At 46.9% G+C, this 12,795-nt stretch overlaps 1 protein-coding gene and 1 long non-coding RNA gene across 5 annotated transcripts in view; both read right to left on the bottom strand.

The window, feature by feature from the left end:
• The window catches only part of LOC309623785, a 519,468-nt gene that overhangs the window by 232,563 nt on the left and 274,110 nt on the right, over window positions 1-12,795 (bottom strand). The gene's annotated exons all lie outside the window — the stretch shown is intronic.
• HRH2 (histamine receptor H2) overlaps window positions 1-12,795 on the bottom strand; it is a 56,506-nt gene that overhangs the window by 34,369 nt on the left and 9,342 nt on the right. The window contains exon 2 of one of the 4 annotated variants that reach the window (XM_082380907.1): window positions 6,980-7,067. The exons of the other annotated variants lie outside the window; for them this stretch is intronic. The gene's annotated coding sequence lies outside the window, so the exon portion shown is untranslated. The remainder of the gene's footprint in view (window positions 1-6,979; window positions 7,068-12,795) is intronic. 4 annotated transcript variants of the gene reach the window in all.

Genomic DNA, 12,795 nt, shown 5'->3' with positions numbered 1-12,795 from the left:
CCACTCTTTCATTTCTTCTGAGCCACGAGGGGCCAGAAGCCAGGATTGTTTTCACTTCTGTTCTCAAGCTCATCTTGTCCCAAGCACTGCAGCCCCCCGGGGGGTCCCCTCTGCACAGCCTGAGAGGTGAACGGACCCAAATATTTCTGGAATTTGGGGCAGGTTCTGTAACCATGGCTGAAGAGCCCCACCCACCCCTTTGAGGTGTGTACCAGCCCAGAAAGGGATGATGGCATCAAAGTGGACATTTTCTTATGATGAATGTTATCACTCGAGCATCACGGTGAGGGGGAAGGTGACCTGGACCAGAGGCCAGGACACTGACCTTTTCCATTTACTGAGAACCCACAGATAATTTAATATCTTTGTGAGGCAGAGATTATTATTATTCCCATTTGACAGATGGTGAAACTCAGGTTCAGAGAGGTTAAGTCACTTGTCCAAGGGCACACAGCTGGTAAAGAGGCAGGCAGGGCTTTGACTGACTCCAGAGTCTCTGAGTGTCCAAGCCAACCACCCCTCCAAGACATGCATCTAATCCAGTTCATTCGCTGACTATTTGTGTGACCGGTTCTTTTTGTGGTGTTTTCTGTTCAGTGAAAGACCCCAGGCCATTTACCTGGCTTCTGCCAATGGCTGATGTGGGAACCTGAAGCCACATCTGGTGACAACAAATTCCCTTGGTCACTGCTTGTTTAAGAGAGTCTTTATTTCTCCTTCATATTTTTTTTTCAATTTAGGTGAAAGGCACGTAATGTAAAATCAAAGTGTACAATTCAGTAGCATTCAGTCCATTCACAATGTTGTGTAACTACCATCTCTATTTGGTTTTAAAACATTTTCATCACCCCAAAAGGAAATGTCATGGCCATTAAGCAATCACTCCCTCTCCCTGGTCCCTGGCAACCACCAACCTGCTTTCTGGCTCCATAGATTTGACTATTCTGGACATTGTGGGCACAAAAGTGCATGTAACTTGGGACTGAGGGAGGATCCCTGAGTCTCTTATCTAGCCTCTGCCTCCCCTTCATCCACCTAGGGGATCAGGCTACATATTCAAGCATCATCCTGGACTCCTGTCTTTCCTTCATCCCCGGCGTCCAACCCATCAGCAAGCCCAGTGGATCCTGCCTCTGAAATACCTACATCTTGGATACGGCTACTTTCCTTGGTTGCTGCCATCCTGGTCCTAGTCCAAGCCAGCACCATCTCTTGCCTGGACTTTTGCTCCCGACAGACATCCTGCAACTCCCTTCAGCCCCCAGCACCACCCTCTTGCTTCTGTCACACCCACACTGTCCCTTTACACACTCCCATTGGCTCACAAGGCCCCATGGGATCTGTGCCCCACCTCTCTGACCTCCTACCTTACCCTCAGGGCTCAGTGGCTACCTGGCCACAGTGCCCCTGCCCCAGTGCCTTGGATATGCTGCACTCTCCTCCTTGGGGCTCTGCCTGTGATCTGCTGCCGATGTGGACGTTGGCACCTTGGAGCAAATATCAGTTCTGTGGAGGGGGTCCTCCTCGACCCCCAAAGCAGCTCCCTTGACCTTCCATCACATCCCTGCCATTTGGCTTTCTGCAGAGCACAATTTTTCTTGGCTTTTTTTCTTGCTTCCCTATTTGTTCACTATATCTCTCTCCCAAGTGGAATGTAGGCATCGTGAGGACCAGGATCAATTTTTTGTTCCTGGACAGGCACTTAATGGGGGCTCTTAATTTATTAAATAAATTAATATTTATTGGATTGACTGATGCATACTGAAAACAACCATCATAATATAATATCCTATTTATGGGGCGCTTGGAAAGTGTAGGCAATGTTCTAAGTATTTTATATTATCCAATTTAATCTCTCTGCAACAACCCTCTTACATGGACACCATTACTTATCTCCATTTTATAGATGAGGAAATTGAGGTTTATGGTGTTTTGTAACTTGGCCAAAGCCCACGGCCAGCAGTGGGCTGGCAAGTGTGGGAAAGACCTGGGGTGGACTTTTCAGGGCAGGGGTTGGACAGGGCCAAATGAAAATTCTACCTTGGTTCTTCTGGGGGAGGTGAGACCCTGGATCGCCAATGTTTGCAGGGGGGGTCTGAATCTCTGCCACCCAGGGGCAAAACTCCCCAGGGGGGAAGGGAGGGGTGGAGAAGGCACTGGGCTGGGAATTTGGACCCTGAGTTTGAGTCCCTGTTATGACTCTGACTTGCCATGTTACCTCCCACTAGTTTAGTGCCCCCAGTTTCCTCAGCAAAAAAGTGGGGAGATGGGCTTAGAATATTTCAAAGGTGTCCTCCAGCAACTTGATGTGTGTGTGTGTCTGGAGGGGGTGGGAGGGAAGGAATCAGGAGCCCCCAAAATAATAAAATAGGAGGGCTCTGGGTAGAAACAAAACTCAGTGGTCATATGGTGTTCAGGAACCCCTTCTATAGCATCCCAGAGAGGCAGTCATCCCTGATTGCCTTGCATACTTCCAACGATGGGGGGCTTACTATCTTACAAGTTATTTGCCAATCAGTCATGGCCGTTTAAAAACCTTATAGAGCCCTATGTATTCTTTCTCTTGGAGGCATACCCCTTACTGCATAATAAATGCATTGTAACATTCATAGAACACATTCCATAGAAAATAGGGTTCATATTTAGCTGTTTAGTGTAATGAGCTGCCACTGACTAGCTGTCATAAGTTTCCAATTAAACAATTATTACTTGAAATTTTGTGGGGTCTTTTTTGTATTTTAGATCTGGTATTTGTGTGTGTGTGTGAGTTTGCAGACATTTTTGTAGGCTCCTGAAAAGCTCTGAAGCCCCAGAGAACAAATCTAAGTCCCTTCCTCCGGGCAGCCCCACAGAGCTCCTGAGTTGTTGCTTCTCTATGGATACAAAAGCCCTCAGGCCCTCCAACTGGTCACATCACTGCCATTGTCACTGCCAGTATTGCCTTCACCAAAATCACTACCATTATCACCACCACCACCTCTATCACCACCAGCGGCGGCAGCAGAGCTGGGCACCAGAACCACCCCCTGCCAACATCATAGCTTCCTTTCTCTCTGTTCTTCTTTCCCCCAGACTCACTCCAGAAAGATGTTGCCCTTCCAGCAGGGTACAGCTTGCTCTTACAAGGCGAAAGTCCTGAAGCCGGCTGGGTCACCTTAAAGATATCCACAGCAAACAGCTAACGCTTGCCAGGAACATTCACACACACTGGTTATCTTATGTAATCTTCTTTGCCCTCCCCCACTTTCCATGGTCCCTCCACATGCTCATTACCTCATCCTGAGTCCTGCCGGAGAGCTCTGTGTAGCCGCCAGGGCAGAGTCACTATTACTCCACTTGGCAAAGATGCCACAGAGAGGCCGAATGCCTGGGCCGAGGCCACACAGCTGGTCAGAGGTGGGAAGAGCCCTCTCGGTTTCCAATTGCCAACAGCGTACCCTGTCCTAAGCCTCCTGTGTTTCCCAAACCTCATGCGTTCAGGTACCAACTCCATGATTTTTGCCAAACCCACAAAATACCAGTTCTATTTTGTACTTAACATTTTTCTTTAAAGTGATGGAATTAATTGCAAAAGGAACTGTTTTATCATTACAGTAACCACCAGGATCACTTTCCCTCAAATAGATTACCCTGAAAATAAAGGCAGTGGAAACACAGATGGTGCTGTTAAATTCCGTGTAGCTACTGCTGCCTGAAAAGCCAGCCTAACCCTCTCCTAATTAGAAAGGCTGTGCTATAAGGTATTAAAGACAGATTAGCACCTAACTGATAACTTTCTTTGACACAAAGAGGAAAGCCTGAAGGAGAATCGAAAGCAAAACCCACTCACTGTATGATTGGATGGTTGTGGTTATCTGTGCCACTGACCACCCAAGTCCACTTCAGGACCCCCAGGACTGCCTGCCCCACATTTAAGGGAGTATTTTGCTCATACCAGGAAGCTAACACCGTAGAGTGGAAAGGAACCCGGAACCAGTCGGAGGCTCAGTTTTCCCACCTGTAAATGGGCATAAAACCACAGCACATGATGCTGGGAAGATGAAATGTGAAGGTAAGGGGATAGTGCTAGAGGCGTGATGCCTCCTCGGTAAACGTCCCTCCCCTCCCCATGGCCATTCTCTCGTCTTCTTGTCCTCTTCTCCCGCGAGAGAAGGCACCCAAGTAAACACGTCTTCATCTGGAAGAGTCTGAGTACAGGGGCGGCTCCCGGAGTCTGAGTTTGGGGCAGAAGGCTTCTCCTCCCAGCGCACCCCTCACCCCACCCCCATCTCAGCCTCCAGGACCCTGATGAAAATCAGGTCTTTTCCAGCAGCTGCTGTGGGTTCAAATCCCAGCTCTGCTGCTTGCCAGGGAGGCACTGTTAGCTGGGTGGCTCTGATTTGAGCCTCAGTTTTTCTTCCTGAGAAGTGGGGATAATAATCCCAACTACACAAGGGTGCCGAGAGGCTTGTGGGGGTTAAGAGCAAGGTGCTCCTAGGACCAGCTACCTGGGTCCAATTCTGGCCGCACTGCTTCTCTCTGTGACCGTAGGGAACAACGGCTTGCATTCTTCCCACCTCAGGTTCCTCACCTGGCAGAATGGAAATAACAATAATCCTCACATTATCTGACTGTTGTGAGGAGTAACTGGGCAAATGTGTGTGAAGCCCCAGCGCTTACCAAGCCCTCAGCAGGTGTGAACGCTCTAAGCCTCCTGTGTTTCCCAAACCTCATGCGTTCAGGTATGCACAAGCACTCAGCACAATGCTGGGCCCAGAGCCCGCCTTCCTGCAGCTGCCCACTGGCCTCCTGGTCCCTTCTCCCTCCAGGACTTCACCCACATCCCCTCCCTCAGCTATGCTCTCCCAGCCCCCCAGCCACCAGCCCTGGGGGACCAACTCATGGCTACTCAGCTTCTGCTCTAGATGCCAGGCTTTCTGAAGGTGCTCACTCAACACAACTCCAAAGACATACAGAACTGTAGGTTTCACTATTATTTACGATAGGTGACTACTGCAAATGACTTTTACACAGTCAAAACTAGAAGAACAGTTGAGTAAATGATGCCGTAATGGAATTACTAGAGCTGTTGCTATCACATTTTGGAAACTATGAAATAAGGGAAAATGCTTATATTTAAGTAATAAAACAGCAGGATTCAGATTGTATATAGAGGGTGACTAACTACGCCTACCCTGTTAACCTGCAGGGGAGAAACACAACAAATAAAATTTATGTGTAGAAGGGTAGGCTGAATGGTAATAGTGGTTTTCTTTGGATGGTAGTACAATGATTTGTCACTGTTTTCTTCTACATCTCCTTATTCAAAATCTTCTACACTAAGAATTAATTCTACAGGGACTAAAAATCAACACGAAGATGCAAAACTGTGTATAATATGCTCCCCTTGTGTCAAAGGTGAGAATACATACGTACATAGACATGTGTTTATATATGAAATGTATATGTTTTTGGATAAAGAAAATCTGAAAAGATACATCACAACAAAATAACAAAATTGACCCCCTCTTTTGGGCAGGGCAGACAGGGCCAGGGTGGAGGGGGCCTTTGTATGTTGCACACCACGTGCCTTTGTATGTTGCACTTCTGAACCGTATCAGTGTTTTATTTAATCAAAAAGTGAAAAGAAAAAGCCCTAACTATCTAATAAACCTTTCGAAAAAGGCAGTATTTCCCCAAATGGGGACAGGGTGCTACTTAAACAACGGAATCTGTGCTGGGAATGAATCAGGGGCAAATCAAGTCAGCTGGGGCCTTACTGTGGACTTGACTGAGCTCACGGGCATGTGCTGTGGCTGACAGGGGCTATGGATTGCAGGGCTTCCAGAAAGTCAAATAAGGTCCTAGAACCCACTCTCCACCGCCCCCCCCCCACCCAGCCCTATTTTTACCGTGGAGGCTCCCTTGAGAATGAGGCTCCTAGGACCCGTTTAGGGAATGCAGGGCAAGGGAAAGGCACTGGGGAAGAGAAAGTTAGGAGGCTGGTTCTGCCTCCCAGATCCAAAGGCCTCCTGACCCAGGCAGGCTGTGTGTGAACTGTCTACACCCTCTGTGGGACTGTGTGGGTGCGGGCATGGTGACCCAGAGAGCGGATGCGTGCCTGGGCCAGAGGGGTGGCCACTGTGGTCACTATGGGCCCGGTGCCCCCCAATCACCACATTCTGCAAGAGAAGCTGGAAATCTGGCTTTTACGTGAATTCTTCTGGCTTTAAAATAAAATATCCAAACTTTTCAATGAAACCTCATTTTTAAATGTTGGCTCTTTTTAAAAAAAAATATCTTAGAGTTCCCTGCGCGTGTCCTCCACCAGCTACCGTCTATGATCTTGGCACGCTCCCGGTATTCTCGGAGGGCAAGGTCAGCCCCCAGGATTTTCCTGCTTCTCTAACCACCCTCCCACCTTTCATTATGCCTTTGAGAATTCTGCCTAGACCAAATGCATTGGTCAGTTGTTCGGGGGGAGTCTGCCTTCTTCCTGGTTGAAGATCAGGCTGACATTTACCCATCTCTGCCCTGGAAGTCTGGTAAGGAGTCCAGGAGAGGCGTGACTAACCCTAGCAATGGGCTTTCTCGGGGGTAGTGAGCGCTCTGCGTCTGGAAGTGATGGTTTAATAGTGTTGTAGCCGGGACTTCTGCTCCGGCATCTAACAGCCTCCCGATGCCAGAGCCTCTGCCCCTTCTGCCCTCCCCCGCCTCACTTTCCCCTCCCCTCCTATCATGCCCTCTGTGCTCCAGTCAACCAGAAAGCCTCACCCTTTCCTTAACTCTTGACATTCTCACACCTCCGTGCCTTTGTACATCCTGACCCCTGGGTCTGGATCACCCTCTCCCGAGGCCTCTATCCTGTCTCTCAGCCACCTGGAAAATGCCACACTCCTACGCCAGCTCCCGCAGCTCCCGTGCCTCCTTCGTCATAGCTGGGACCCTGGGAGGCTGGCATCAGCTCTTCCCGTGTCGTTCATTATTTAGACTCTCTCACCTCCTTCACGTGCTTTTACCTCCCAAACAGCTTTTGAATCTGTTGTCTTCTCTCCAGCTGCAGCATTTCAGCCTTCATCCCTGCTCACCTGGACAAGAGCAAGGGCATCCCGATTAGGTGCCTGGCCTCCCGCTCTCTCCTCAGCCCCACCTGCCTCCGTGCTGTCTGGAGAAAGGGCATTTTCAAAAGTGCAACCTAATCGCCTCTATCCTCAGCCTAAAGTCTCTGCGTGACTCCTGCAGCCTACAGGGGCAAAGTCCAAACTCCTCAGCTTGGCATTGCAGGCTTTTCATGATCAGGGCCCTGGCAAATCGAATCCTCCGTTACCTCCTTCCACTGTCCCTGGCGCCTCAGGCAAAACCTAATTCTTCTGAATGCCCTGAGCACACCCGGAGGTTTCGCAGCTATGTCTCTGCACACCTCTTTCTCCACCTTTAATACCCGGACACTCTCTGTCTACCTGCTGCACTCCATTTCACCTGCACACCCAGCTCTGCAAATCCTCCCCTGATTCCCCCAGGGCAGTGGGTAATGGAGTCTCTGAGGTTTGCTCATGGCTTCAGGGCTGCATGTGTCCCACTGTGGGTTACACGTCTGCCTTCCCCACTACACCGGAATCTTTTGGCAGGTGTCCCATTCATCCATCCCTGTGTCTTCGGCACACTGCCCAGGACTAGGGCACAAGCAGACCCCCGGGACTGAATGGCTCTAGTGCTCAGAGAGGGTTTGGAAGTTAGAAGATTATTCTCATGGGAAAAGTGGGTGACTCCAGAGCTGAAAGTGGCCAAGGTGGAGACATTGTTGGAGCCGTTGACAATTCTTCCTGCCGTTCCTGGAGGCTGGGCACCAGGTCCAGGCTGCCACATGCTCCTAGAGACTGTCCCCACGGGGCTGGCGATAATCAGCCACGCCACCTGCTCCGTTCCGATCCGTGACCAACTTGGCTCCAGCCATCTCTCTCTCACTGCCACGATGCCAAGCCTGCGCCCTCCTGGCAGCACTGTCACGGGGAAGCCGGCATCAAAGGAGGGCAGAGCTGAGAAGGCCCTATGAGATCAGTCAATACGGCCCCCTCTGGTTTTCAGATGGGGCAGCTGGGACCCAGAGAGGGACAGCCGCTTGCCCAGGGTCACACAGGAGGCCAGTTCCCCTGGATCTTATCAGATAGTAAAAATAATGATCAAAAGAAACCTTGAGATGTGCTAGAAAGGGCCTAGGGGTGGAGGGAACCCCTTGAGACTGAGAGAACAGTGAAGCCCTTTCTGAGGCTGACCCCAGAGCTGCTATGCAAATGATGACCTGGGCAGAGGAAACGACTAGCGTTTCGACCAACCGTGCAAAGGTCTTGCATGGGGACCAGCTTGCTGCTTTGAGGCCAGCGTGGCCAGAGCAGCGTGAGTGAGGGGAGGTGCAGTAGAAGGTGGGGACAAGGCCCAGTCCTGTAGGGCTTGTACACCTTAATGGGGTTTGTTTGCATTTCGGTCTAAGTAAGGGAAGGATGCAACCAAGTTTCAAAAGATGATTCTGATCTGAATAGACAGTGCTGCAAACAAGATACACAAATGGCCAATAAGCACCCGAAAAGATGTTCAAATTCATTAGCTATCCGGGGAATGCAAATCAAAACCACAGTGATATCGCTTCACACCCACTAGGATGGCTAGAATCCAAAAGTCAGATCGTAAACATTGGTGAGGGTGTGGAGAAGCTGGAAATCTCAGACACTGCTGGTGGGAATGTAAAATGGTAACACTGCTTTGGAAAACACTCTGACGGTTCCTCAAAGGATTAAACATAGTGTTATCATATGACCTAATAATTCTACTTTTAGGTATATACCCCAAAGAAATGAAAATTTATGTCCTGACAAAACCTGTACACAAATGTTCAGAGCAACATTATTCATAATAGCCAAAAAAGTGGAAACAACCCAAATAGCCATCAACTGATGAATGGATAAACAAAATGCTGTATATCTATACAATGGAGTATTATTCTGGCCATAAAAAAACAATGAAGTACTGACACACGCTACAACATGGTTGAACCTTGAGGACATTATGCTAAGCGAAATAAGCCAGACACAAAAGGCCACACACTGTATGATTCCGTTGGTATGAAATGTCCAGAATAGGCACATCTACAAAGAGAGAAAGTAGATCAGTGGTTGGGTGGGAGCGGGGGTGGGTAGGGAGTGACAGCCAATGTTTACAAAGTTTCTTTTTGGGGTGATGAAAATGTTCTGGAATTAGATAGCAGTAATGGTTGTACAATTCTGTGAATATACCCAAAGCAACTGACTTGTATAATTTAAGGGGGTGAATTTTATGGCATGTGATTTATATCTCTATACAGCTTTTATGTTTTAAAAAAAGAGACCACTCTGGTGGGTGGTGGGGGCAGAGTGGCAGCAGGGAGGCCAGACAGCCAGCAATGCAATCACAGGCTCAAAGGAGGCACTCAGTAAATATGCATGGAGGCTGATCCCTGTTCAGGAAGGCCCTTCTCTTCTGAGCCAGGGTTCCTCAACTCAGCACTGTTGACATTTTGGACAGGTTAATTCTTTGTTATGGGGGCATTGTGGGATGTTTAGCAGCACACCTGCCCTCTACTCACTAGATGTCAGCACACCCCCCCACCCCAGTTGTAACAATCAAAAATAGCTCCAGACATTGACAAATGTCCCTGGGGACCAAACTGTGCCCCTTTGAGAACCACTGTTCTAACCTCTCTTACTCACCTGGTGGATTCCTGCTTAGCTTTCCAGAAGCATTTCAGATATCATCTTGTCTGGGGAGCCTTCACCCTTCGTCCTCTGAGGTCCCACAGTTTCCTAAACAACCTCACCTGCATGAAAGCCCTGGGGACACTGTTTACACACCACTCTTCCCCACACCCGTGTAGGGAGGGCACCTTATGTACCTTTGGGTCCCCAGCATCCAGCACAAGGCCTGGCACTTTGGAGGTCACTGCTGTGCCATTTGTTTTCTTTTTTAAAAAAAAATTTAACTTAATTATTTTTTTCTTTTTTTTGGCCATGCCATGCAGCTTGTGGGATCTTTTTTTTTTTTTTTGACATTTAAAATAATTTTTTTAATTGAAGTTTAGTTGATTTACAATGTTGTGTTAATTTCTACTGTACAGCAAAGTGATTCAGTTATACATACACATACATTCTTTTTCATATTCTTTTCCATTATGATTTATCACAAGATATTGAATATAGTTCCCTGTGCTATACGGTAGGACCTTGTTGTTTATCCATTCTATATACAATAGTTTGCATCTACTCACCCCAAACTCCCACTCCATCCTCTCCCCACCCACCCAGCAACCACAAGTCTGTTCCCTATGTCTGTGAGTCTGTTTCTTTTTCGTAGGTACATTCATTTGTGACATATTTTAGATTCCACATATAAGTGATATCATGTGGTATTTGTCTTTCTCTGTCTGCCTTACTTCACTTAGTATGATAATCTCTAGTTGCATCCATGTTGCTGCAAATGGCATTATTTTGTTCTTTTTTATGGCTGGTAATATTCCATTGTATATATGTACCACATCTTCTTTATCCATTCATCTGTCGATGGACATTTAGGTTGGCTAATTATAAATAGTGCAATGAACATTGGGGTGAATGTATCTTTTCAAATTATAGTTTCCTCCAGATATATGCCCAGAAATGGGATTGCAGGATCATATGGCAACTTTATTTTTAGTTTTTTGAGGAACCTCCCTACTGTTCTCCACAGTGGCTGTATCAATTTACATTCCCACCAACAGTGTAGGAGGGTTCCCTTTTCTCCACACCCTCTCCAGCATTTGTTATTTGTGGACTTTTTAATGATGGCCGTTCTGAGTGGTGAGAGGTGGTACCTCACTGTAGTTTTGATTTGCATTTCTCTAGTAATTAGCGATGTTGAGCATCTTTCCATATGCCTATTGGCCATCTGTATGTCTTCTTTGTAGAAATGTCTATTTAGGTCTTCTGCCCATTTTTTGACTGGATTTTTTAAAAAAAATACATTTATTATTTATTTTTGGCTGCGTTGGGTCTTCGTTGCTGCATGTGGGCTTTCTCTAGTTGCGGCGAGCGGGGGCTACTCTTCGTTGCAGTGTGCGGGCTTCTCATTGTGGTGGCCTCTCTTGTTGCAGAGTACGGGCTCTAGGCGTGCAGGCTTCAGTAGTTGTGGCTCGCGGGCTCTAGAGCGCAGGCTCAGTAGTTGTGGTGCACGGGCTTAGTTGCTCCATGGCATGTGGGATGTTCCCAGACCGGATCAAACCCACGTCCCCTGCATTGGCAGGCGGATTCTTAACCACTGAGCCACCAGGGAAGTCCAGGTTGTTTTTTTGTTATTGAGTTGTATGAGCTGTTTGTATATTTTGGAAATTAAGTCCTTGTCAGTTGCATCATTTGCAAATATTTTCTCCCGGTCTGTAAGTTTGGACATATTTTTAAGATAAAGCCAATGGTATTTGATGATGGATTGCATGTGATATATGAGAAAAAGAGAACTTTTAAGGATGGCTCCAGGAACCATACTCAACATCTTGTAACAACCCACAATGGAAAAGAATCCGAAAAAGAACACATGTACATATAGGTATCTGAATCACTTTGCTGCACACCCGAAACCAACACAACACTGAAAATCAACGATACTTCAACTTAAAAAATTGATTAAAAAATTTTTAAAATAAATAAAATAAAAAAGAAAAGGATGGTTCCAGGATTTTCAGTCTGGGCAACCAAAAGGATGGAATTGCCAATGAATTGAGATGAATAAGAGAGCAGGTTGGTCAGACTTTGGGGAAGGACAGGAGTTCCATTTCTGACATGCTAAGTATCAGTCAGAGTTCTTCAGAGAAGAGAAACAGAACCATTAGGATATATATATATATATATATAAAATATATGTTATTTATATATATAATATATATTTTTTCATGGCTGAGTAGTATTCCACTGTATGTATGTACCACATCTTCTTTATCCATTCATCTGTTGATGGACATTTAGGTTGCTTCCATGTCTTGGCTATTGTAAATAGTGCCGTTATGAACATTGGTGTTGATGCTGCCATCTTTATTTATTTATTATTTTAGTTCCATGACCAGGGATCGAACCCGGGCCCCCACAGTGAAAGTGCTGAGTCCTAACCACTGGACCACCGAGGAATTCCCTGAGCCATTTCTTTACCTATAAAGTGCAGAGATGCATTGCTTCCCCCAGGGTTTCTGTGATAGGTACTAAAATGTCAGCCAATGGAGTCTGTTGACACTTCCGGACTCTGGCTAGGAGTGTAGACTCTGAATTTAGATGGCCTGGGCTTGAATCCTGTGTGACACTAGGCAAGTGGCTGAAGGTATCTGACTCTTGGTTTCTTCTCTGTAAAATGGGGTATTGATAGTGCCTGCCTCATAGGGTTATCACGAGCACACAGTAAGAACATAACCAATGCCAGATATTAGTGGTCTTAAAATTTTAGTATTCCTTCTTCCTTCTAAGGTGCCTGCCAGACCTCAACACAGAGGTGTCCTTATTACTGACAAGCATCCATGCGCCAGCCCTGTCCTGGGTGCTGACCAGGAGGAGGTGGGAGAGGGTGGGGTATATTGTCACTAGAACCCAGACAATTCTATGTCTGCTAATTATTATAGTATAAAATACTATATTTGCATAAAATCTGGAAAGTTCAAAAATTATAAAGAAAGAATAAATCTCCCACTGGCAAACACTGTTAACACCATTTGACTTATCTCCTTCCAGTCTTTTTTACGTGCTTGTCACCAATTTGTGACTATGCCATATATAC

The sequence above is a fragment of the Balaenoptera borealis genome (genome assembly GCF_965194805.1).
Source record: "Balaenoptera borealis genome assembly, chromosome: 2".
NCBI classification, from domain to species: Eukaryota; Metazoa; Chordata; class Mammalia; order Artiodactyla; family Balaenopteridae; genus Balaenoptera; species Balaenoptera borealis.
The sequence above is the reverse complement of the archived record's forward strand: the minus strand, read 5'-3'. Positions and strand labels throughout refer to the sequence as shown.